The sequence below is a fragment of the Symphodus melops genome (assembly GCF_947650265.1).
Source record: "Symphodus melops genome assembly, chromosome: 16".
NCBI lineage: Eukaryota > Metazoa > Chordata > Actinopteri > Labriformes > Labridae > Symphodus > Symphodus melops.
The window spans coordinates 12,466,776-12,493,493 of record NC_136706.1 but is presented as its reverse complement, the minus strand read 5'-3'; positions in this window follow the sequence as shown (position 1 = coordinate 12,493,493).

The window sequence follows — 26,718 nt, the reverse complement described above, 5'->3', positions numbered from 1 at the left end:
GAAAGAACACCTGCAAATTGTTTCTGTATTGTATCTGAAAGGTTCTCATCGTCTGCATCTGTTTCAATGAGATTATCAAAATCTACAACACTGTTTGGAACCTCAGTTAAAGATGTACCACCATTACCTGGACTGTTCTGTAAGATTTGAGTACTCTTCACTATGCCAACTTTGAAGTCATTCAGTGTATGGGAACTATGCTTTCTGTTCTTATGAGATTTAAACGTGCTGTATATATTTGTTTCAAAATGACAATTCTGAAACATACAAGTTACAGTCTCATATTTTCTGAGGTGGTTGTAAATATGTAAAAAGTATTCACTCGAAGATGCCAAGACACTTCCTGTACACAGATGGCAGTTAAATGTTCCCAAATCAACACTTGCTTCAGAAGCTTGAACAGCATGATATCTAGAGAGATGACTTCTAAGTGCATTGTATGTTCTAAATGTGCATGGACAATTGGAATGTGCATGGACAAGGACGTCTACGGCCAAAATGGCCATGCCTTAATTTATAGTGTTTTAATAAGTGATACCTTGTGCCCACTGATTCAGCACATTCTTTGCATGTCCACATTCATGTCTGAAAAGAAAAGAAAAAGTTTGCAATAATTCAAGTGTTAAAACATGGCATGCTAGTATACTTTCCTGTCTGTGCCAAATCTGTCAATGATAACCCTACATTTTACAGAGCAACAAGACTGTGCACATGCTTTAACATTAACTATGACATGTATCTTTTTTTTTTTCTTACGTGAAGTGCTAGTGCAAAATGTCTAGTCCAAAAAGTATGTTTTTTCTCTCTACTGAGCTATACCCCCTTGAGGCATTTAACTTAATAATTAGTGATTTCCTGCACTATAGCCATCGCTTAACATTTGGGCACGAATGTAAATGCCATAACTCTTCAACTTTAGAAATAAAACAAATCCTTATTGTTGACATAAATACCAAATTAAACTCACCATTATTGAGCCAAGTTCAGCCTGGCAAAGATGTTGGCAGCTGGAAACTCCAAGAACATGTGCCCTAAAAGAATCGTTTGAGAGAGTTCTTTGAATAAAAATAGAAAAATGTATACACATAATACCATATTGACCCCATTAGAGCCTTTTTTTAACTAGACTTTTTAAAGACCAAATCATGTTGTTATGCAGAAAAATGACTAAAACACATTTATATGTGGTAGGCTGTATTAATCAAATAAAGTTTAGATGAAATCATTTAAATTAAATAAAATGTTATCACATTTGAAAACAAAACGTATGGTATTTAACTAACATAAAATATTAAATGTATTTTTTAATACCAGTTAGGCTATCCATCTCATGGTAAAACAACAAAAACCTTGCTCTCTAGACAGAGAACTAGCCGAGTCTGGGCTTAAAATGATGGGGAGAAACGGGAGACTTTGCCCGTTTTTCAGTGATTTCACCGCGACTTTATACAGTGATAGCACCGTCCCCTCTTGAGCTACAGAGTCGATTCTGGGCTTAAAATGACGGGGTGAAACGGGAGATTCTAGCCGTTTTTTAAGCTTGCAGCAGGCAAAATGTGCAGGTCAAGGATTTTCTTTTTTTTTTCTTTCCAGCGAAGCTAAACCCTTTTTTTTAACCCAATTGTGACAGTTTTAGTTTTCAAAATGTCCTCCACAAGTTTGATATAAAGTTAAAGTGGCACGGAGATTATAGCTTACTGTTTTAGGAGGAAAAAACTGGCTGAACATTGCCTTCCTAATCTCAGGGTCTCATCCAACTAGTGGAAATCAAGCACTTTGTTCAAGAAACAATCTTTAAGTATAATATATATAGAAAACTGAATTAACTGGTCACTTTTGACCACAAAAAATTTAAATTACTTACCGAAATGTGGCAACTGGTGAAGGAATTATTTGACGCTGTAACCAACCGTCCTTCAAATTTAAAAAAACCCGCGAAACGGACTGCGCATGAGCAAGCTAATAACGGACAGCATTTTGGGACAATTCTCCTTTGCGTCCAGCGCCCAACGTGCGATTTAATTAATCCAGTTACGTTGATGTAGCACTTCTAAATTATCTAATCAAGACACATGTAAATGAAATGTAATAACAACACAACTTCTTTAATTTCTTTTAGAAAACCTCATTTGTTAAGTAATTATAACACAGAAACACCAAGTAATACATACAACACCCTGAGATCATTTCTTAGAGTGTAGGTCCACACACTGGAATTCCATCTCTTGCTGCATCTTGACTGGAAAGGTGGGCTTTGCTGTTGTCGGCCCATTCTTATGACATTAAGCATCGCAAATCTGAATCGCACTGCAACGTGGACGGTTTATCCAGGCTGCCACTTCCTATTAGAAAGAATCAAGGCAGGTGGCCAAAGCACCTGTTTCAGCTGTACAAGTCAAGAAGGAGACTCGCAACAACCCTGAGCTATTTGCAGTCATGGACATTGTTGTCAAGGGTAAAACTGCTGATGATAAACTGCACCTGAAACCCTTTCTAAAGACGAGACTGGAGCTCTCTGTCCAGTCTGGATGTGTGCTGTGGGGAAGGAGAGTAATTATTCCGCAATCACGTCGCACAGAGATGCTGCAGCAACTTCATGCAGGACACAATGGAATAGTGCAAATGAAGGAAATTGCGAGACGCTACTTTTGGTGGCCGAACGTGGACAAACAGATAGAAGATATGGTCGGTAGCTGTTTCTCTTGTCATAAAGTCTAGAACAATCCACCACAAGCACCCTTGCATCCTTGGGAGTTCCCACAGGATCCATAGCATTGTATGCATATTGACTTTGCTGGACCATTTGAGGACAGAATGTTTTTTTTGTTGCTGTTGACGCACACAGCAAATGGCCAGAAGTGGCTATCATAAGAACAACCACTGCAGAAAACACAATAGAGAAACTAAGACAAATGTTCAGCCATTTTGGATCTCCTGATCAGTTAGTTTCTGACAATGTACCTCAACTTAGAGACTACATAAATTCCTGCTAACATACTGCAACACCCCTCATGCAACCACAAAAACATCTCCTGCTAGCTTGATGCTAAAGAGAGAACTGCGTACCACTTTTGACCTCATGAAACCATCAACGGTAAAAGATACTGTTCAAATGAACTTTTTCTGAGAGAACGCGGATAAGCTGAAAGAGAGAGACAGCCTCCTATCTGCCTGAGTTTATAGGTTAGAGTAGTGACCGACCCAAATCGCTGGGGCAGAATAATCCCCTTGGGTTTGGTGAAGGGAAGAGGTAGTCTACCCTCGACACTTAGTGTTTAAAAGGAAAATGCTAATTTTTATGTTTTAATGTTTGTATATTTTGATAGATGTTCCTCAACATGTTGAATATTTGGCGTGTGAACTAAACAAAACATTTGAATGACTTCTCATGTTCATTTCATAGTACATTGATTGTAAGGGGGGAGGAGATGTTATGTATTCTGGCCTACCATGACCTCCATAGAGGAGTCGCGCTTGGAATGTTGGAACTTGGTTGTGTGTTATTAATACGAGTTATGCTGCGCTGGCACCGCATTGTAACAGACAGTGAAAAAATGGTAACACGTCAAGTCAGAGTACGACTATTAATTGTTATACAGGCACCCAGAATAAAGAGGTGGAGATAAAACAATTTTATGTTTATTAATATCCTAAAAAAATGTATTTATGTAGACAGCAGTTAGATTACTCTAATGCTCTCTATAATGTCAATCCAAAGGAAACTTTTAACATTTTCAAAATTCAGCAGCTTGAGTCCTGGCCATGTAGAACTCTCCAATCGTCCAAACACGTCATTGCCTCACCATGAACAAATTTAGACTCAGAATAAACAATTCCATAAAGCACTCAGTGGTTCAACAAAGAATGGCTTCTTTCTTTTTAAATTCAGCGATCTTCAATGTGTTCAACACATTAACCAATCTTTTCTTTTTTTAAGATGCAGGAGGTTGGAAAGTCTTGAATTAATCCCATTTTTCATGTATTCATGTTTGATGTGTGAAGATAGAGCTTTGGGGAGGGTGTATGCAGAATCTTTTTTTTTTCAAGTAATGTGACTTTGGTGCACTCAACAAATGGAGCAGAGAAAACACAAACGGAAGAGACAAAGAGCAAAATGTATAGCTTCAAAGAGCAACATGTTCAAACTAAATCATGAAAGGCTGACTGAAATGCAACTCTAATCAATAAATGAAGTTCTTAGAAGCCTCTCCAATTTATAGAGAATATATACCACAATCATCAGAAGCGAGTCATTATAACCAAGACATCATAATCTGCTTTTCAAATATTTTATTCCCACTGTGAGTGAAACATCTGTCATGTCACGTCTTTCATGGTCACTTACATTCATTTAAGTCTCAAACACCATCACAAGCTTGTCACAAGCAGTAATTTGAACACATCCTCAGAAATGTCAGCTGCTTTTTTAGAACAAACCAGCCACATGAAGACTGTCATCTGTCCCCACTTCTTTGCATAAAACTTGGCAGCTCTGCTACCATATGATAGACCCGCCTCGATTTCTGAGAAACTAAACTGACAGCTCGGAGTCTGGCAAATTTGTCGTCCTCCTCCTTCCTTTCACTTTCTCTTTGTCTCCCACTTCTTACTTTCTCAGCTACAGTTTGCTAAATTATTGCATGACCTCATGCACAATAAGTTGTCCTCATGGGAAAATGCGTTGCTTGAGACAGTTTCAAGTCAGTTCATGTCAACCTGCATATCATTCCCCACGTCACCCTCCCTGATTCCCTACTCCATCCACTGTGTGTTCTAAATAAAGGAAAGGCACCCCACTCTGAATTAAATCTAAAATATGAGACAAGTGAAGATATACCTTTTATTCAAATATCAAACTTCACAAATCAAATTAAGTCTATGGTGACACTCTCAAATCTGCAACGGTGGCAGCGGGCGAAAGGAAGGGAGGCAGCCAGGAAGTGGGCAGCAAAGCCAAATAGCAAGAGGGAGAGGAAGTGGACATGCTCCTTTAGTGCCTCCATGAGGTGATATGCTATGGATTTGAAGTATACTGTATTTAGGTTGAAGTCATGATAGTTAATGCTGCCAAAGGGACCATTATATAATATCGTTTAGAACGATGGCTGAGAGAGGAAGAGCATCACAAGCTGTTCTTAGCCAGATGGATGGGTGTTCTGCAGAGGTCAGCGACACGCTGTGTGGTGCCGCTAATTAAACCCTTTGAGAGATCTGCCTCTTTCCTTCACTTTAATACTCATGTTCATAACACGAAAGCAAACACAATCCAGCTATCAATACAGTGGCATCCATTATTTTTCTTTCACACAAACTGACAATTAAGAATAAACTGTTTATTTTGAATCATCCTCCCAGAATCAACGGTGGGACATGTTAAAGGGCAGATGTAAAATCTAATGTTAACACATTAGGAAAAAGCTCAATATTTATCTACTTAAATGACTTCCTGATTGCGGCTCAGTGTTTCTTTTTCTTCCCCAAAGCATTCAGTGCACAGTAACAATACAGGCGGCATTAAACTCTGAACACATGGAAAACACTACTTGTAAATTAAATACAGACATAATTTGTTGGTTGTAATTCACAAGCCTCCAAAAGTCATCCAACACTATAAATAAAGCTGTTATGTTCAGTTTCAGGTCCACTTTGATTTAGACTTAACAGAGACCTTTAGACCGGAAAAAGGTGTTTTGCCCCCTTCGGGTCGGTGGGGAGTCCTTGCCCCAGGTGGAGGAGTTTAAGTATCTCGGGGTCTTGTTCACGAGTGGGGGGAAGATGGAGCGCGAGATCGACAGACGGATCGGTGCGGCGTCTGCAGTCATGCGGTCGCTGTATCGGTCCGTCGTGGTGAAGAAGGAGCTAAGCCGAAAGGCGAAGCTCTCGATTTACCGGTCGATCTTCGTTCCTACCCTCACCTATGGTCATGAGCTTTGGGTCATGACCGAAAGAACGAGATCTCGGATACAAGCGGCCGAAATGGGCTTCCTCCGTAGGGTGGCTGGGCGCACCCTTAGAGATAGGGTGAGGAGCTCGGTCACCAGGGAGGAGCTCGGAGTAGAGCCGTTACTCCTCCACATCGAGAGGAGTCAGTTGAGGTGGTTCGGGCATCTGGTCCGGATGCCCCCTGGACGCCTCCCTAGGGAGGTATTCCGGGCATGTCCCTCCGGGAGGAGGCCTCGGGGTAGACCCAGGACACGCTGGAGAGACTATGTCTCTCGGCTGGCTTGGGAACGCCTCGGGGTCCCACCGGAAGAGCTGGAGGAGGGAAGTCTGGGCGTCTCTGCTTAGACTGCTGCCCCCGCGACCCGGCCCCGGATAAGCGGTAGAAAATGGATGGATGGATGGATGGATGGAGAGACCTTTTAAAGGGATCTGTCTTTATTTGTTGTTTATGAACACTGGTAACATTTGTGTAAAACTGCATCGCCAAACTAAAATTTATCACTTACTTTTGGATGCACTCAAAAAACTAATGAGGACACAGGTAATCTTGTTCGCCTATCTGCAGCGAGCACAGTTGTGTGTCTCGCTCCTCTTTGAGCTCAGAGAATCAAGGCAGATATGAATAATCACAACAATATGTATATATCTCAACCATAGATTCTTCATTTGTCATGTATTTAAGGCAATGTATAAAGCACTTTGGAACTGTGTCCATCAATTATAAAAAAACACCAATCAAAAAGGGTATTTGTCATCATATAGGTTTTTAGCAGTGCAAAAACAGCCGACACACGTGGAGAATGCTGAGTGTATCTGGGCACAATAATTGACAAACCTAAATCATGACCAGAACACAGATGCAATCTGCAAAAAGGAACTCTGATGGTTTTATCCTACCAATCTTTCCTTGTCTCCATTGTAACATTTTGTTTAATCTCACGGTATGGTAACCCTTCAGTGCAAAACAGAAATCGTCTTTCCAGTGTCGTCAACACAACGAGTGAAATAATTGGCACTCAGCAGCTTTCCTTGTCATATATCTGGAAGAGACAATTTGTGTGGAAAACAAAGTCAATTTTGTCCTACTCTGACCATCCTCTTTTGGAGGAATTTGTTCTTCTACCCTTTGGTTGGATGTTCAGGCTGCCCAGAGCCAAGGCCGGTAGATAATCATTTTCATATGTTCCTCATGCAGTTAATGCTCTTAATCTTCTTTAATCCTTAAACACATTTCCAAGCAGAGCTATAGCAATTTATTTTGTTTATTTATATCATTCAATGGAACTTTTTTAACAGTGACATTTCTTGGATTACATCAGGTTTGCTTTCCTATGTCTATTTTTAAAATGACTCCAACACGTTGTAGCTGTGCTCTGATTAGCAGTGCTAATGCCATCAGCTAGATTTCATGATTGTGACATCAATTTCATGGCCTTTTTAATCTTTTCATTTAAGTTTCTAGTTCCCCTTGAACTGATATCCTTTCAGCTACATTAGTAGCATGCATGTTAAACATTTAAATCTATAAATGAAATGAGGAACAACTTACAGTTTTTTTTTTTTTTGTAGCAGCAGCAATTTTGAGCAACAAGCAGATTGTAAGGTACTGGGCAAATACTCATCACAATCACTGTGTTACATCATTGACATCATTGCCTATAATCCTAAATCGACATGCTGTTTATGGCGGCAGATAATGTGATGGGTAGAGTCTGTTTCAAGTAATGAGATATTAACACATTAATAGCAGGATGAAAGAGCGGTCTTAATGAGCTTCACTTTGCAATAAGGTGTAAAACAAAGGACTGAATATTGAATGAGTTAAGCTATAATACAGACGATCAAAAAAACAAAGTCTAGGATGGAGTGACGCATGAAGCACAAAGGTTGTATCCCTTTTTCCAGGAAATCCTCCCTGCTGCCTAATACACTCCTGGGGATGTGAATAGCTTATTCATGGGTTATATTTGTACACAACAGCAGATGACCACTTAAAATGGCTGTTAGAAAAAGTACACAAACAAGACACATGTACATCTGCCCTTTCATTGCATCTGCCCATTTATTGTATCCCACAATGCATTGAAAAAAATGTACTGTATAATCAATGGTCACTACCCAAGTATTTATATACCACCATGCATTGCTGATCAAGGATTTTTACGAACAGAAAGGAGTGTTTGTGTCGACTGCTGACGAGATAAGCAACCAGCTTAAATAGAAAAACAATAAAGTTAATATTTGGATCAATTACACTGGAATCTATATTCTGTTTTAACAAAGAGTAAAAGATTGTCAGTATAGGAACATAAGTCTTCTAATGATAATGACAGGCACGAGACCAAAGTCTGTGAGCACTAATCAAAAAATTTTAAGTGCAAAGGTATGATTTATTGTTCAATAAATACACACTGCAATAAACAATTCAATATTTTATGTTTTATCATACTCCTAGTATAATTGAAGTTATCACTGACAGCATTACCATTATTATTTATCCTCGGCCGGAGTTAAGCTGCACGCTTCATTTGTGCATCAACAATGTCCCCACTGTCGGTGTCAGTTAAGTGACCGAGTCGTGTCCAAAAACTTTTTTTTATTTTTATTTTGCCTAATGAGTGCATGAGGGAGTAGGAAATGATTGACAACTAGGTCACAGGAGCTATTGATTGCACCTGTGATGTTCTCCCTTACCTGATTGCTGATAACAATCTGCTGGGCAGGAAGGCTTTATAGGGAGGTGGTCAGATGATTGTATGTATCCAGACAGTCAACACCATCAGTTGGCTTTCTGTGCTTTTGATTTTGAATTAAGCTCTCAGTTTTGTTTTTGAAAACATGTCTCTCTCTCTCTCTTTTTTTTTTGTCAAAATGTGATTCTTAATCCTTTTTAAAAGACGGGTTCTGCCCCTTTTCTGACTGCTTGACACCGAGCCAATTTCAGATGACTGCCAATAAAATTCAGTCTTCCTCTGCCTCTAAAAAAAATGAAAAACTAATGTATTTAACAGAGATGAAATAATAAAAATAACTTTATATAGAACCTTTAAAAACAACTGCTTTATGTATAAAAACCAATACAAATCAACATTTAGAGGGTGATGGACAGATACAACAGCATGTAGAGGGAACAGAGGTAAATGGATGGACCAAACTAAAAACAAATGGCTCAAATAAAAGAACTAATAATTAGACTGAAGGGGGGTGGGACGACATCACATCACAAGTAGAATGAGGATAAAAGAAGAGATAAATAAGAGAAGTTAAAATAAGTAAGACTGCAGACGGCAGGAGAGTTGAACGTTAAAAAGGAGTGGGAATTATAAAATACTAAGTGCAGTAAGATAAGTGCAAGAAGGGAGGAATTGAAACCCTAAGACAAAAAAAGAGATAGATAAATACAATTAAATGAATGAGGAAAGGAGAGATTAGAAGAAATCTTACAAGAAAAGATCACATAAAAAGTCTATAAAAATTAGTTTTAAGAAGTGATTGAAAAGATGCCACTGACTCTGCCCGCCTCATCTCCTCAGGCAAGTGGTTCCAAAGTCGAGGGGCCCTGATCGCAAAGGCTCAGTCTCCTTTAGACTTGAGCCTCGACTTTGGAACGACCAGAAGGGAGCTGCCTAAGGATCTAAGATCTCGGGGTGTTTGATAGGGGTTAACATGTCAGATGTAATTTGGGGTGAGGCCAAGACGGGCTTTAAAAGTAATCAAGATCTTAAAATCAATTCTAAAAGAGACAAGTAGCCAGTGGAGAGTAGCAAGAACAGGGGTGATATGTCGTCTGTTAAAACCAGTGAGAAGCCTAGCTGCTGTAATCTGGACCAGTTGGAGGCGGGAAAGTGATTTGTGGGTTAAACTGGAGAGAAGGGAGTTGCAATAATCGAGGCGAGAAAAGATTAATGAGTGATTAATTAGTTTTTCCAGGTCGGCAGGTGGGTGAATTGATTTAATTTTTGAAATGGATCTGATTTGGATGAAGCAGGACTGAACGACTTTCTTGATATGCTGGTTGAAGGTGAGGTCTGAATCAAAAATTACTTTTTTACCTTTTTACTTTTGCAGTGGGTGTGATATTGGCAGAGAATGGACCAAGGGTACTTGCAATCCGGCAGATGTTTTGGGGAAATGAAAGCAAGATCAGAGAAATAAACCACAGATAAACCTTTATCCCATTTTCTTTAGGAAATACTATTTTTTTTAAATGTAATTTTTATCTGAGCAGGAAAAGTGTCATTGAGATTAAGACTGGTGCTTCCTGGCCAAGACAGGCAGCAGCACAGTTTACTGTGTTTCAGATATAAAACGCTTTACAATTACCTGCATAACTAACTATTTCTGGGTAGCTGGAGAGGTGCTAGTCCACTTCCTGTGCATTGCAGAGGCTGACATCTCTCCATTACTGCATGTCCATAGGATCATTTGTGTGGGTGTATGATAATTTCCCCATTGGGATCCATAAAGTAAATCTTCCTCTATAGCCCCATAGCACTCACCCCCATCATGATGAAGTGCTTTGAGAGGCTGGTAAAGCGCCACATTGTCCCCAGACTTACGCCCACATTCGACCCGTTTGCTTACTGCCCTAAACCGCTCCACAGAGGATGCCATCTTCTCTGCCCTCCACCTGGGCTTACGACATCTGGAAGAGAAGGACACGTGTGCAGCTGTTGTTTCTGGACTTCTGCTCAGCGTTCAAGACAATCATCCAGCAAAACCCCCCTTGGTTTCAGCACTCCCCTATGTAACTTGCTTTTTGATTTTCTCACTAACAAACCCCAGTCTGTGCGGGTGGGCAACAACACTTGCGTATGACACAACAGTAGTGGGCCGAAATGGAATACATTGAGGAGGTGAAACATCTGGTTGACTGGTGAAGAACCACCCTGGTCCTGAACATCGCCAAAGCCAAGGAGATCATAGTCGACTTCAGGAGGCACCAGCCCAGCCCCAATAAAAAAAGGGACAGGCAGATCAGATCTTGTCACTTGCAATTTGGACTGCAGTCAGTTAGATCGGATTCTCATGTGATTTGGGCGGTAGTCTGAACAAAGCCTATGAATGAGTAGAAACAGCTACAGTCAGTTATACCTGCCTCCAGATAATAAAGAAGAACTTTTAAAAACGTCCAAAGACACCAACTCACAAAGACGTATAGCATCTTGAAACTGATTCCAAGAAGAGGGAGCAGCATACTTGAACGCCCTTTTCCCAGTTCAGTACAGGCTTTAGGGATATTTAAAAGATATAAATCCTTGGAGCAATAGTTTTTAATCCAGTACTTTTTTGTACTGTAAGTATCGAGCTCCATAGTTAAGATGGAAGAAGACGGAGAATACCATTTATGATTAAAAAATATGCCAGTGGTTTAGTCTACGGGCAAACATGGCAGACCATTCAACCCGAGCATAAAAGGAGCAGTGGTCAGTAAGGGCTTTGAGGTTGGTTATAAACCTTAGCAACAGCAGGGGAGAGCTGTGATCATGGATGGAATGTAATCTTTTAATGTGTAGTTTAGGAAAAAGGGAATATGAGTTTACCTGCAGAGTGAAGGTAATTCAAGGTGCTGATAAGAGAAATGAAGACAGAAATCACCACCCCACTATGCTTCTGACACTCTTATTTGCTAAGGGCTGGTTGTCTCTTTTCCACATATGCTTCACATAACATATTCTAAAGAGATACATCATGTTGGTCTATTCTAGTTAGGATAACATGAGCTGAATAATCAATTACGTTAATTGGAGTCTCCACTGATTAATAAAGCAGCTATAATGGCAGTATTCTCAATAGTGTGGTTAAGCTCTGCCATGACAAGGGGTTAGAAATACCATTTTATTGATTATAAAATCAGGACCAGCAGTGATTTATACTTTCCTCATTAATCAGATGTTGATTCATCACATAGCCTGTTGACCTGGTACGCTTTTGGATTTTGTCTTTAGTGGAATGTGATCTCTGAAAACTTTTAGAGGGAATAAATATTAAGCCTCTGTTAGTTTTCCCTCCACATACTTTCTCACTCTTTCAAATGTTAACATTTTTCACAAATACCAAAGTCAACAGTGGGGAATCACCTGCCCCTGATAAAACCTGTTTTTTAAATTCACCTTTTGTTCCTGGAGGCTATTTGATTAAACTAAGTCAGTAGAGCTGCTCTGTTCTGAACCAAGCCAAAAAGACTGGAGGAATGTATGAGAGAACGCCAGTGAAAAATAAACGAACAATGGTAATTTACAGAATGGGCGGCTTAAACCTCAAAGTAAAGCCTGACTGACATTCAAAGAAGCTGCATCCCCAGACAGCAAAAAGAGATGTTGGGTGGTAGGACACTGTGTGTCTACAGAGAGACATTGGGTGGTAGGGCACTGTGTCTTCAGAGAGACATTAGGCGGTAGAGCACTGTCTACAGAGGGACGTTGGGTGGTAGGACACTGTGTCTACAGAGACATTTACTTTTGGGTTAAAAAATGAACATCTGGATACACAAAGTTATGCTTATGGCGTACGTTTCTGATTGCCTTTTCTGGTTCCAAATTGGTTAGGTTCATCTTCAAATGCATTTTAGTCAGTTTTTATTTGAGTGTTACAGACATTCTCCAGCTAAAATTAAACCCCTTTTATCATGATTAAATCTCTGTAGTAATACAACTGTCTATGTAAGATCATTACAATAGGAGATAATCCTCCTTCTCTTTAGCTCCAGCATAAATTCAGTCAGGAAGGCTATAAGTGATTCAGGATCAAATCTTTCTCATTAACCTCATTAACTCATTTATGTTCATAAACACTCACGTTTCCACTGTCATTCTCAAGCTGTCATTGGATAATCAGCTGTCTTTTCTGCGTAGCTCATCTAACCAATGGCCCAGGGTTCCTCCCTCATTGTTATCATCGTTCTGCTCGCCTTTTAAATATGATTCTTTCTCTGCCATGGTTCCTTCATGCCGATGTCCTCCACCTCCTCATCACCGCCAACTTCATCAGCAGATTCATTATCCATCAATTCTTCACCAGTCAAGTCATCAGCTTCACCAACATCAGTGTCTGGACTCCATGGGGGATTTATTCCGATGAAGCTCAGAATTTTTATTCTCCAAACATATCAACCACCCCATAGAGTGCAAGCACTAAAGACTTTCTGTCAAGTCATATTTTCATATTGTTGAAGGATGACAGGAACCCATTGAACAGATACTCAACCTGCCACCTATCCTCCCGTCCTCCTTTATCATCAGCTCCTTTACCTCCAGGCCCACCTGCGGCACTCGCTGGTAACCTGTGGCCTCCAAGCAGCCAAGAGGGAGAGATAAAAGAGGAGGGGGAGGAATGGAGAGGAAAAAAGATAGGTGGCAATGGAAGGTCTAAAAGAACATAAGAAAGGAACAGGTAGGGGTGGCAAGAAAAGAAGAAACACTAATGGAGTAGCAGAAGGAAAGGGGGGGAAAGGCAAAAAATGGGTGATAGTGTGAACAAATTAAGCATGTTTTGATTATTATTACATAATTAAGATGAGGCGAGTGGTCATTAGTAGAAGTAGAGACAAAATGTAAATTGGTCATCATGACAATTTCATGAGTAAAAAAGCATGAAAAACCTTCAGCTCATCATGGATTCCACATTTCAACTGATGATGTAGTACTTGAGTACTCTATGTAGTATTCTGCTGTACCACATTCAAATGTTTAAGCAGCTCATCCATTATCCGACTACTACTCTGAAACTAAACACGGCACAATTGAAACTCATTCTCACATGCACCCTAAAACACCCATGTTGGCAAAATGAAAAGCGATATTTTGTCCTTCCATTGCAATATGAAGCTTCTCTTGCAAAACGTTGGGGCTGAGCAAATGATTTTCTTTCTTTGGGGGTGATCACTGCCGTGAACCTTTTGTAAAGGGTCTGACCAAAGAGGACAAGTACAAGACAAGTCCAAAACATGCCGTTGCTTCTTTCTGTGATTTTACACATCATTCAAAATCTCCCAATGAATTTGTCTTCCAGTCTTTACTTTAAACACATGCATGACCTGTCTTTTTCACCCATAAAACAGGTAAGCTATCCATTGAAATGTGATCATTTTCCTCTCCTCCCAGACTACGTGCTGTTTTCAGGGGTAGTGGCTGCAGTGTGATTATGTGCTTTTAGCTTTTTGTGACACTTCAGTTATGTTTTACACCAAAGCCAACGCTACAAACAATCAGACACCCTTTAGAACACTATACAACTCTGCTTATCTCCCTTATTGAATATGTCTTCTTGCTCTCTCCTCTTTGTGTCCTTCTTCTTCCCCTCTTTTTATCTTCATCCTCTGGCTCACCTGCAGTGTTTTGTCGCTCCAGTAGAGGGCAGTTTTCTCTCTCTTTCACCCCTCATCCTGTCACCGGTGTGTGTTTGAGATGATGAATGTCTGCAGCCTAACAGTCAAGGAGGTCAGCCTTCTTCCTACTTGTCTTATTAGAGTCATAACTGCACAGTGTGCCTTTTTTTGCGAGTGCAGTTTAAATACTACTCGGCACACTCACAGGAGAATATCACTTCTCATGTCCTGACTTATGGCTGTAGAAACACAGATGTGAAAGATCATTTAAAAAGTGAAATTAAAAGAAGCTCATGTGATCACATAACTCTATAAAAGCCAAAAGTAACAATAAACCAGTATAATAGTTTGTGGAAAATAGGTCCTGTCATTGAAGAAGGCTTTTGAGGTCTCTCCACTCATCAGTCTTATTGTTGTGTTAGCACAAACAGAATAAGGGGAATGAAACCACACTTTCAGCTATAAAATGCGATTCAAACTCAAACCTTGCAGCAACAAAAGGATCTCAGAGTGGGGAAAAAAAGAAGCATAACAATAATAAAATAACATGATGATAAAATTGCTTTTGTTGAAAAACGGACATAAAAGTGGCGCTAAGAAACACAAAAGCTGTGATAAACATGCAGCCATGTTTTCTTCTTTTCACTCTGAACACCTCGGTGGATATCGGACTCTTTGAAAGGTAGAGAAAGAAAAGTCTCTCTCTGGAGACCTGAGGGGCTTCCTTTCATGCATATCAGTGATTTGGTTAGCACTGACAACAATGGAGAGGGAGAGAGCGAGAGGGATGCAGGCAGTCTATGAGACTGTGGACAGTTTTTTTTTTTTTTTTTTTTTGCATGCACTGAGATTAAGGGTAATCCGCACCGTGCCTACACTAAAACAAAGTTTAATGACTCAACTTGTGTTGGCTACAATTCCTCTCACCGTTCCTCGAATACTAAAGGAAGGGTACGGTAAATGGAACACACAATACTTTCCATTTTTGTTGCTTCATTTTTTATTACTTCAGGTTATGAAAAGGTGGAGACATAGATCTATTCTCCTTCCACAGGCTGGTTGCCCAGAGTCTCCTCCAACGTCATGGGGCAAGAACAAGCGGCCAAGAAGAAAGAGAAACAATGAAAATTAGCACTGGGAAAGGCGATATGTGATGCTCCTAGATTTGATAACGTACAACACTGGCCCCACAACACAGGCAGAAAACACCAAAGATGCAGACGATGTAATGGACACACTTCATTTGCCTGTGAGAAATGTGATGTTGCACAGCATGTGTAGTGCTTCAAATCATATCACAGATCATAAGGTATGCAGCTCAGTTAGGACATTAAAAAAATTTCTTTATTTATATAGCACTTTTTATACAAAGTGCTGAACATTAAAAGCAATGCATTACATCACATCACAACCCCTCCCTCCCTCCCTCTTTTACATCACATCCCCTCCCTCCCTCTTTTACATCAGACAGTTGTCAGTTTAAATCGGTGGTGTCCAAACTTTTTTTCTGGCGGGCCAAAATTGTCGCGTTAGAATCGCACACGGGCCACAGGTTTTTTTTTGTTTTTTTTCTTAAATATTGGAACGAACTTTTTGTATTTTGACCTCTTCAAAAAATAATGTAAATACACAATAACTAATTGCAGTGGGAAACTGTTGCGTTCAAATTTTTTGGAAAGAATAGTCAGGCTTTTATAGGTCTCCCTCGCTAGCATGAAAAAGAAAAAAAGAACGAAATATGACATCTGATGAGGCCTCGGGCCAAAATCTTCTGATTCTTTGATTTGAAGTCAAGGGCCACAAACAATCCACTCAAGGGCCACAAATGGCCCCCGGGCCACACTTTGGACACCCCTGGTTTAAATAGTGCACTGTAGCACAAACTTGCTCTCACTGCTTTGCACGCGCGCGCACACACATTAAGTTTAAATCAGTCTGCAGTCGATCAGTAGACTGCGATCGACTGGTTTGGCACTCCTGCTTTACTGGTATATATGAAATAAAATGTTATATATATATCTACACTTCTCCTGGTGTATTGTCCTGTCTCCTGTTTGCACCTCAATGCTCTGGACACTACGCTGACAGACACAGCAAGCCTTCCTGCCACAGCTCACATTGATGAGCCATCCTGGATGAGCTGCATTACCTGAGCCACTTGTGTCAGTTGTAGACTCCATCTCATGCTACCACGAGAGTGAAAGCACTGCTAGCATTCAAAAGTGACCAAAACATCAGCCGGAAAGTGTCGGAACTGAGAAGTGGTCTATAATTTCCACCTGTTGTCTATTCCATTTGCACAACAGCATGTGCAATTGATTGTCAGTCAATGTCGCTTTCTAAGTGGACAGTTTGATTGCACAGAAGTGTGATTGACTTGGAATTACATTGTGTTATGTGTTCCCTTTTATTTTTTTGAGCAGTGTATGTTGATCGTAATATTTCATGTACTAGCTAAAAACAATACTGCACCACATTGTTAAATGTCTTAGGAGTCCAGGTCTGAGTTCTCTGCACACCATAGATTTAGGTAGCCTGCCACGAAACCGCTTTTTGCACGGCCTATTTAAAAAAAACACGGCCTTGAAATGATTGCACGGCTTGACCTAGGCCGTGCAAATATCTACATTTAATAGACGTGCTTACTACACGGGTGCGCTAAATATCTGATTAGGCTACATTCTAATTCTGGCAAAGAATATGTTTGCCGAATACCGGTACGAAAAGCTTAAACCCGATCCCGTATACGTTTCTACAGCCACCCGTATTTGGTAGACGCCGTGTCAGCCGGATGACGATAGCCGCTATGTAAATAGCGTCATATGATAGCATCTAACCGCTAACAGCTAACCGCTAACTAATAAATTCAACAAAGGACAAAAACGCTACATAAACAAAACCAACACATCCAGCAGTTCATCCACTTTGTCATTGACATGTGACTGTTTATTACAAGAACTCAATGAAGCTTTGTTTCAGAGAAGGCTGTGAGCAGCGAGGAGAAATACACACGTAAACAATCAGCTGTGTTACAGTCAATGGTTTTAAACACGGCAGAGTTTTGTTTACCGACGTAACACAGGAAGTGACGATTCTTTCAACCAATCAACGGACTGCAGGGTTTAGCTCCACCTTTTCGGGTCAGCGCCACATTCGAATATGCTGACAGATGATTGACTTATCAAGGTCTAGGGATCTATTATTACTGGATGACACATAATATTAATAAGTAATATTATGAATTTATTTGTTTGTTGTTTGTTTTTTAAAAGTGCAGATAGAAGTAGTGGGCCAACAAAGGGGTTAGACAACATGAACCAAGTGAGTTGCAGTCAAATGATGAAGGGGTGTGTCAGGGCAGGGGCTGTACAGTAAATCAACATTATCAAGCTTGGGAAAACTAAAATGTGTAACAATGCATCTTATTGAACAGAATGCACCATTTAAAGACTTATTCAGTTTTATTCAAAACCAGTGTGTTTGGGAGCACATAACCTCCGCTCCGCCGTGCCGCGCCGCCGTGAGTGACACTGAAAAAAAATTGCACCCCCTGTATTTTTTTTTGCACCCCCTGTTTTCCCATTTCTGCCTAAATCACTGCTCCACACTCTTGTTCTTAAAGTGGGAATTGGGACCCCCTGCGGACTCGTGAGACACCGAGAGGGGGGTTGAGAGATGCTTTTCATTACCAAATACAAAAGTTGAATGATCTAAAATTGCATATATTACCCATTATGGTGGAAAAACACAACTACAGTGGCAAAGTAATATTTATGCTGAAATAAAAGTGATGGTTAATTGGTTTAAGTCTGTTCATGAAATGTCCACTACACTGAGATTATGTTCTGCTTCTAGCCTGTTTTACAACAAATTATTTAAGCATATTTATAAATGCTTTGAAAATTAACTTTGCCTCAAGGTTTGAAAATGTCAGTATTATTACAGTACTATTTGTGAAGGACGCTTTGTGTGTGGATGTTGAGGACGGGTTTTCATTGAATGTAAAGGATCTGGTCACATCACTGGATGAGAAGTCTTAGACTGATCTACATTCAGTCATCCAATGATCTGCGACAGTCATTCCAGCTGAAAGGTTTTGGACTCTGCGAGCGCTTTTCATCCTCACTCGGATTCAGAGAGGAAGAGCCAGATAAGATGATATGACGGAAGCTCTCAAAAAAGACATTATAGCACTTAACTTCACAAAATGACAAGTTATCATCAGACATTGAAATACAGTATGCTACTTTGGCTTATTATGGCTGCTGAGGTCTCAGGTGGATCCTGACTCATCCACAACCATGCTCTTGAGCGTTTCTCTGCTCCACTCCGCCTTTTTTGTGTGGGTCTGAGGGCTTCGAGATCAAATCTTTTACCTTGACGCCATCGGTGCTCTTTTCAAAATGTGATATTCTCTCTGACGTATGAAGCCATGAACCCCTGTCCTCCACGCTCTGTGACAAGACATAGTAGGAGGGTGAACATCCTCCATTTTGATGCTCAGAGTGAAGACAAAAAAAACCAATCTTGAATATAATGTTTTGAGTGTTTATGTTATGTTATATTATGTTTATGACCAAAAGAAATGCTACATTTGAAAAAAAACTTCACAACCTCTTTTTTTGTGCGTCCCTCTGGGTGCTCAACATTTAAGGAAGGCACAGTTGACGTTGCCGGTGCTCTTTTCCAAATGTATGATGTTCCCTTCCTCCGATTGAGGCAGCTATGCATTTCCTGATGTTTGATTCCGCTTCTCTCATTGGCGCATCATACTCCCGAATCCTTTATCCAATCTGTAGGTGAAGACACTTCCTACCTGTTTCTTATCATCAACCGACAACTCGTCTAGTAACTAATTCCTTTTAAGCAGAAAACCATTTAAGTGATTAACTATTAAGGCTCACTCAACCTATATAAAAGTGGGTGAGTGATTAACGGTTCAGGGCTTTAAACTAAACCTATGATTGAATTTGCGAGTGACTGGCCACATCAAACACACATTGGAATGTGCACTCACTCCTGCAAGCCCTCTTCACCCAAACAGCTTTCTGTACTGAAAAGTCACACAATTTTATGAACACACACAAACCTGGAATAAAACATGATTTGGGGCGGCAGTAGCTCAGTCTGTAGGGACTTGGGTTGGGAACCGGAGGGTCGCCGGTTCGAGTCCCGGCACGGACCAAGTCCGGAAACTGGCCTGGTAGCTGGAGAGGTGCCAGTCCACCTCCTGAGCACTGCCGAGGTGCCCTTGAGCAAGGCACCGAACCCCAACAACTGCTCTGGGGCGCTCTCTGTGGGCAGCCCCCTCACTCTGAGACCTCTCCATTAAATGCAGAGTGAAAACCGAATTTCCCCACGCGGGATTAATAAAGTATATGAAAAAAAAAAAAAAAAAAAAAAAGATAAAATAACTGGTATGATATTAACGTCAACAAAAAACATTCATACCGTGGATATCAAACCATTCCTTTGGACTGGGTGATGAAACCTTAGATTTATTCAACAACACTTTATTGCAGTGAACACATTGAGTATAAGCAGAAAGAGGCCTATTATTCTATCAGGTGCAACCCATGTTTAAGAAACCTGGCCATGATCGTGGTATGTTAGCCAATTATCGACCTCTATCTCAACATCTTAGACATCTCAAAGCTGCCTTTTATTTTAAAAATCCTGGAAAAAGGGTCATTCTCAGTTCTTCAAGGCTCCAAGCGATGATGTTGCTGTACTTGTGGAGATTGGACATCATCTTACTCCTCGTCCAACTGTCTCTGCCCTGGCTTCTTTGGGTAGGCCTCAGTGTAGAGGGTACTCTGTGTGTGTGTGTGTGTGTGTCTCAGAATGTAGAGTTGAAGTTGCCCAATGGCAATAAGGCATATGAAGAGACCAAGAAAGGTGTCATCTTAAAAAGAAACATGAAGATAGGCATTTTGGACAAGATTGCACAGGCCGTTTTTGAAGTGATAGCCTATCCTGATCAAGACCAGATTGAGTCAGTTGCTTCTGCTCCCATCGGGAGACATCCCTGCCTTCAAGAACCATGCAGTGAAACCGGGTATGATGGATGGAAAATAATCATAAAATACAGGTTCAAGCTGCGTCAGGCGGACTGTATTGAGGTTAGCATTAACCAGAAAAAGAGGAGCTGTGAAGATGATTGTGCAGGTCGTTCTCTAAAGAGAGCAAATCGAGGTGAGATTAACCATGTCCCTAAACATCCAAAAAAAACATAATGGTGATTTACTGGAGGATAAAAGATTGGCTCTGGATGAGGAGTTTAGAAAGAACAAGAATGTTGCACTCATAAAGGCTGGTTCACACGGCAGGATTTTAAAATTGTCCGCCGATTTCCCAAACTTGAGAGACCACACACGGCGATAAATAATCTGAGGTTTTACAGTGTTGGTCGTACAGTGTGTGGTGTGCGGCCACACGGCAACATCAACACACCACACACGAAACGATTTCCCTCGCGAACGTCCCCCGATCAGACGGGAAATCTCGCAAAACCTCTCGAGATCAAACGTGATTCCAGGGTCAACAAACGGACGAAGAGGATGTAATAAGGATTGTTTGTGCTGTTTTTATCTGAAAGAACACATTTTAAAAAGAGGTGTTGGTCAAAGGAGTAAAGACTACGGGAGCATGAACTGTACTTGCTACATTGATATGGAGGTGAGTAGTTGTTTTGCTACCGGTGTTTTCGCTACTACGTCACCTCGCTTTCTGATTGGCTATGCGTCACATTAAACAGGCTCGTGCTGGTTTTCTCCTCGGGGGGGGGGACACCACAGATGATGAGAGATCGAGCCAAAACAATCCAACATGCTGAATATGGATTTATTTATTACTTGGCAATAGGCGTGTGGCTCTTTTGAAAATGTGTGCTTGACCTGCGCCCGCCAAATCACGCAATATCTTCTGAAAAACTTCATCCGGACCTACCTAAACCGCAGTTAAATTGATTTAGCCTACAGATCACCCTGCTCATCACTTAAATGAGCTTGAAACGCTTTTTAGGTTGCAATTACAGACAAACCAAAAATATCTGCTGCTCATACTCTTATCCTGGACAAAAAGATCAACTCAGTGTGAATACTCTCCCCTCAGAGTGTAAACTCTCCACCACATATCACTGTTCTTCCTTTTCTTGATACTCACTCCCCTCATACCTCTGAGTTGCAGCCTGCTACTTTTGAACCGTGTGATTCAGTCTTTGTGCACTGAACTAATAAGTATCATTTTGATTTGAAATATTGTTTAATTTTAAAGAGAACATGACAGATTTACTTTTTTGTGTATGCTTTGTTTAGCAATGGGTTTTTTTCTCCATTGTTCAATCATGCTTGAGTCTCCTTCACTCCAGGGGAGTTGAGATTGATAACACCTGAAGTCAATCTGACACTGATTACAGAGCTCTTCTCTGATTGGCCCAACAGGGCAGGTAACAGGTTATTCAATGTGTGTGAGATCAGCAGACTGGTTGATGTGTGTCACTTTTGAGATGGCTGTAAATCATGCTTGCTGTGTCCTGGGGGATTTAAGAAGTTGTCTGACAGTTTGTGCAGGAAAAATCAGGACTTCACATTTCCATAAATTGGGGAATCTGCTTGGGGCTCTGGTCACTCCTTGTTAGGTTGTGCAGTCCAACATGCCAGGAAATCAACCAAGAGCAGTCATGCTTCTTTGTACGCTTCCTGACAGACACAGATGATTGGGTTCAAATTAGGTCTATCTTAAAAAATGTAAATCTTCATTAGCACTACTGAATTCCTGAACAGATTTTTCAGAGTGATTTTGATGGAATAACGACAGTGTGTCAAAGGAGAATGAGATACAGATTCTTGGGTAACAAAATATGATCTGGACTTGTGGGATTAGTTTGGATTATCTGAGAGGTCCCTGACCCAGAACATTTTAGATGTTTGTTTGTTTAGATAAAGTCCCAGCAAAATCCGTTAATACAAATTTTTTTTTTCATCGAAAAGATCAGTAGTATCACAGATAATACAGTACATGTGCTGTCTCCATGGATGGATTCATGTGCTCAGTAAACAGAATCACAATCAAACCTAACCCTGCACACTATGGTGGGGATTTATTAATTGGCAACATGATAACACAATGATGAGTGTGAATAAATCATTGCTTGTTACATGCTAATGTACTAAACCCTCTGGCTTTATTGTCAATGAAGGGTCTGTGGGTAGCAGAGCTCTGATTATCTCTTCTTTTCATTAGTATTGAGTGGCAGTGTTCCCACTGTGAGGCTTTGTAGCACACATCCTGTATCTGCAATCGCATTTAGACATCAACGTGTAGCTGATTTTATCTGCACGATAGCAGTGCATACTTAAAAGGGATACAATTTCAATTTGTTATTGTTGTTGCACAATTACAGCTCATTCCTCACTAGCGAATAATGTCGTGTTGCATTTTTCCTTCACTGATAAACAAACGGAACAAAGTCAGCTTCCCATTTCGATATCAATTAGTTTTTTTTTAGATAACATTTGAGTTGCATTAAGCATATTCCCAGCTTTTATTTAAAGAAGCCTCCCATCTAGCGTTACTTCAAAGCATATGCAACTTGATCTAAATGGGGTTTTTTTTAATCAGAAGTTTGAAACATTTTCCTTTTGAGGGCTCTTGTCAGTGTATTCAGTTAACCCTGCGTAATTCCTGTCCACAGATCTCTCGCCTCTCTCTGAAACACAAAAAAACAAGCATTCAGTTTATGAGATCAGTGTTTGTGGACAGGGTTAATAAGAAGGCTGACCCCACCATGACTCTCTGCTTTGCTGAACCCTTACTTCTGCTCTTTTCCCTCATTGATCTGTCTCCTCCTCACCTGCTACATGCATGTGAGGAGAGACAACTGTTTATTTTTTCCTCTAGATATTTAAACAAAAAAACAATTTCATTTACAATTTGAGCAAAATGGCCCAAAAATCTTTAGATATATTTGACCAAACCTGTTTTTGTTTACATTTTTGAAAATTAACATTAAACGGCTTTACAGACTTTATAATATCACACCAAATAATGGACCATGTGGTTGCCATTCTACACAGTAAGGTGGTCATGGCCACCATACTGTGTAGAAAATTCCTTGAAAAGCTCTTGTAGTACCTGGGATGTAAAGTTCACCGCAAAGAGAGCTCCAAAGCATGAACAGAGTCCAAGGATTCAGAGGATTTGTCAAAAGATGAAGCGGATCAAAGGGTTTGAGCTCAGAGTCTCAAGGCCTTTAACCTGCCTTATCAACACCAGCAGACTCCATGGCCAATCTCCAACTTGTCTGTGGGCGATTCGCCACCAATGCTTCCCTGGGTTTCTGATAAAAGTCAGATTTTTAAAGAACTGCAGAGCTTTAGCGGGAAGAGAGGAAGCTTTGCTTAATTTTGATGTTCAACCAATAGAACTCTTTTCTGTGTGAATCTCTCCGTCATTTAAATGTAAACAAACGGGATGAGTTTGAGCGACACAGACACACACATCAGGCCTGGTCCTACGAGGGCGCAAAAGGATGCATTGCACCCTCAATTCAAAATGCTAAAATCTGTGTACTTCAAAATCATTCCTTATTTGAATAACCCATTCAGAAAGTCAGTGCTTGAACACAACAGTAGTAACGTAACAGAATGCAGAAGAAGTCAATTCCTGTTGGTTTTCAGCTGAGGCACAGATTTACTTGAAGAAACTGCCATTCAAATATATTACAGTCCATGAAAAAAAAGATATATTATTGAAAATGATCGTTAAATCAATCAAATCAATCCATTTTGATGACAAGATCAGAGGAAAAAAGGAGACTTTTATTTTGCTCAAGTACCCTTGAAAGCCACAGGAGGCGGAGTCCTTTTTTATGGAGACTTTATGAATCATGAGGAGGCACAACCACACATCAGACTCTAAGACCACTCATGCAAATGAAACTGCAGGCAATCAATATCGCGGATCAATCTAGCGATCACATATCCCCAAACTGCTCCCAGAGTGTAATTTAATCTAATTGAGGCAGCAAGAGAATAACATTTCACAAATGCATTAGTGACCAAAGTGGTAAAAAGTAAAAAAGAAAAAAGGTCTGGCTGATTACTTTAAAGGATGAAATTCAAATATTGTTCACACCAAATTATAGCTTCCATGTTTTCTGTGCTAATCCAATCAGAGGGAGAAAAAAAAATAGTTCACATATGCTCCGTCTTCTCTGTCCACATTGATAACATTTTACATTTTGTTCACACACAAGGAAATTACAAACACACGTACGCATACTAATATCTTTGTATAACAGTTTCCCTGCCTCTCTCTCGCTTTCTCCTTCTCTCACACACATACAATATTAATCGTTCACCTTTTAGGTGTTAGACTGCTCTGTTTGAACCAGTTTTAATTGAAAAAGATTACAACACAGAACTAATCAAAGCTGCCACGTTCTGCAGGCCCCAACTAATGCTGCTCTGTTCTTTTTTTCCCACTTAATCAAACCCACATAAAAAGGTGCAGGTTTTGTGTACACACACACACACACACAGCCTCAGCAGGCAGGTGATTAACATCCCTGCATCTTGCTGATGCATGGAGAGTTCCACCGTTGGAATCAGATTGCGCTGAAGGGACCTTTGATTTAACTCGGGTTTTAAATGCAGTCCCACTGGTCTTGTTTGGTCCAACCATTGATTGTATGTTCATTGGCCGTTTGAGGTAAACACTGTCCAATCAGAGTGAACAGCACGAGACCCTCTGACCCTCCCCAAACTCAGGGAGGACTCAATATTGAACTCCTATCTCCTTTAATCAACACTCACCATTATTCTGTCAATGACTCTGACTCTGAGTGACTCCCTAGCATCAAGTAAAGCTGACTTATAGACACATACTCTCCAAGTCAAACATCTTTGCTCATAGTTCATGAGATGTAACCAAATGTCAACACTGAAACCTTTCTGTATTAAAATCAACTCTCGCATATTTGTTTATGCCTAAACTGTAGCTCACAATGTCTGCTCCAGGATGACACTATTTCTCATAATAATTACAAATATCTACCAATTTCTGATGAGAGAATTTCCACAATAAGTTGAGCCAGATAATAACTGTGTTACATTTCATATGGCGGGGTGGAGACAGTGAGAGAAGCTGTCATGGAGACAGGGGGGAGAAGTGATGAGAGCATGGAGAAGATTGCACCTCGCACAAGGCCTCAGGCAGGTTATTACCACATCATGAGATAAATCAATCAAATGGGGTTTAAATGTACACGCTGTTTCAGGGCCACTTTAACATGCAGGATGAGATCATGAATAAGGTACAGCTCCAATATGTGGCTCAGAGTGGATTTCACACACTGCTGGTACCTCAGGTGATCTACGCCTGATTGAACATGATCTGTTATTTATAGCCTGTGACTTTAATGTAAATAAAATTTAAAAATACAATAATCTTTTCCTTCCCGTCTTGACCCAGCAAATATGTAAGTACATTTTCTGATATGACGTATTAGAATATGGCAAATATATGCCAAACACAACAGATGTATAACCAATTAGAGGTGTGGTGTATATTGCATGTCAGCTCTGCTCCAGTACAGCTCTTTGCTCCCTCATCTAGGCTGTGTTCTCAGACAACAGCGCAGAGCAGCACCGCTGGACAACTGGAGTCCCGGGATGAAGAAGTAAACGCATCAACGAAAACAAAATCAATGTTCCCAACCGTCAAAATTGAGAGTTTTAGTCTGGAAGAAACCCTGGATGGTTTTTTTTGGGGGGTTTTTCAGATTTATTTTTGGCATTTTGCCTTTTATTATAGAGGGAGGAAAGTGGACAGAGGCGGAAATTAGGGAGATAAATGCGGGAGGAGAGCCACAGGCCGGACGCGATCCCAGGCCACCCGCGTGAGGACTATAGCCTCAATACCTGGGGACACACGCACTGCCGCTGCTCCACCAGCACCCCCAAAACCCTGGATGTTTTAAATGTTGTTTCGTTGTCTGACTTTGTGTCCCTGTCAATCTGCTGTGCTGTAGCATCCGGCAAAATAAGAAGCCTTGAGTATCTCCTGCAGAGGGCTTCAGACTGCCAGAGCTGTGATAGAGCTGAGATGCAGAGCAGCGGAGCCAGTGGAAGATAACGCATTAAATAAAAAATAAAAAAATCAGCTCTGCTACAGCCTCGGTTTAACCCGCATTACATCATCAGTGTAACTACAATATCAGTATCATTTCTTGACATGAACATCACCAGTCAGCTCTTTTACAAACGATAGACATCTAATCAGTCATAAAGGTGTGAAGTTTTTTTTTTAACTTATTGATTACTTATTTATCAAGAAATACCATATAGTAACAAATTCTGTTACTATATGGTAAAATGGCTTTAAATCCTTAAAATGAAAAAGTGTAACATGTGTCACACCACAGAAGACCCTAAAACAATGACAGT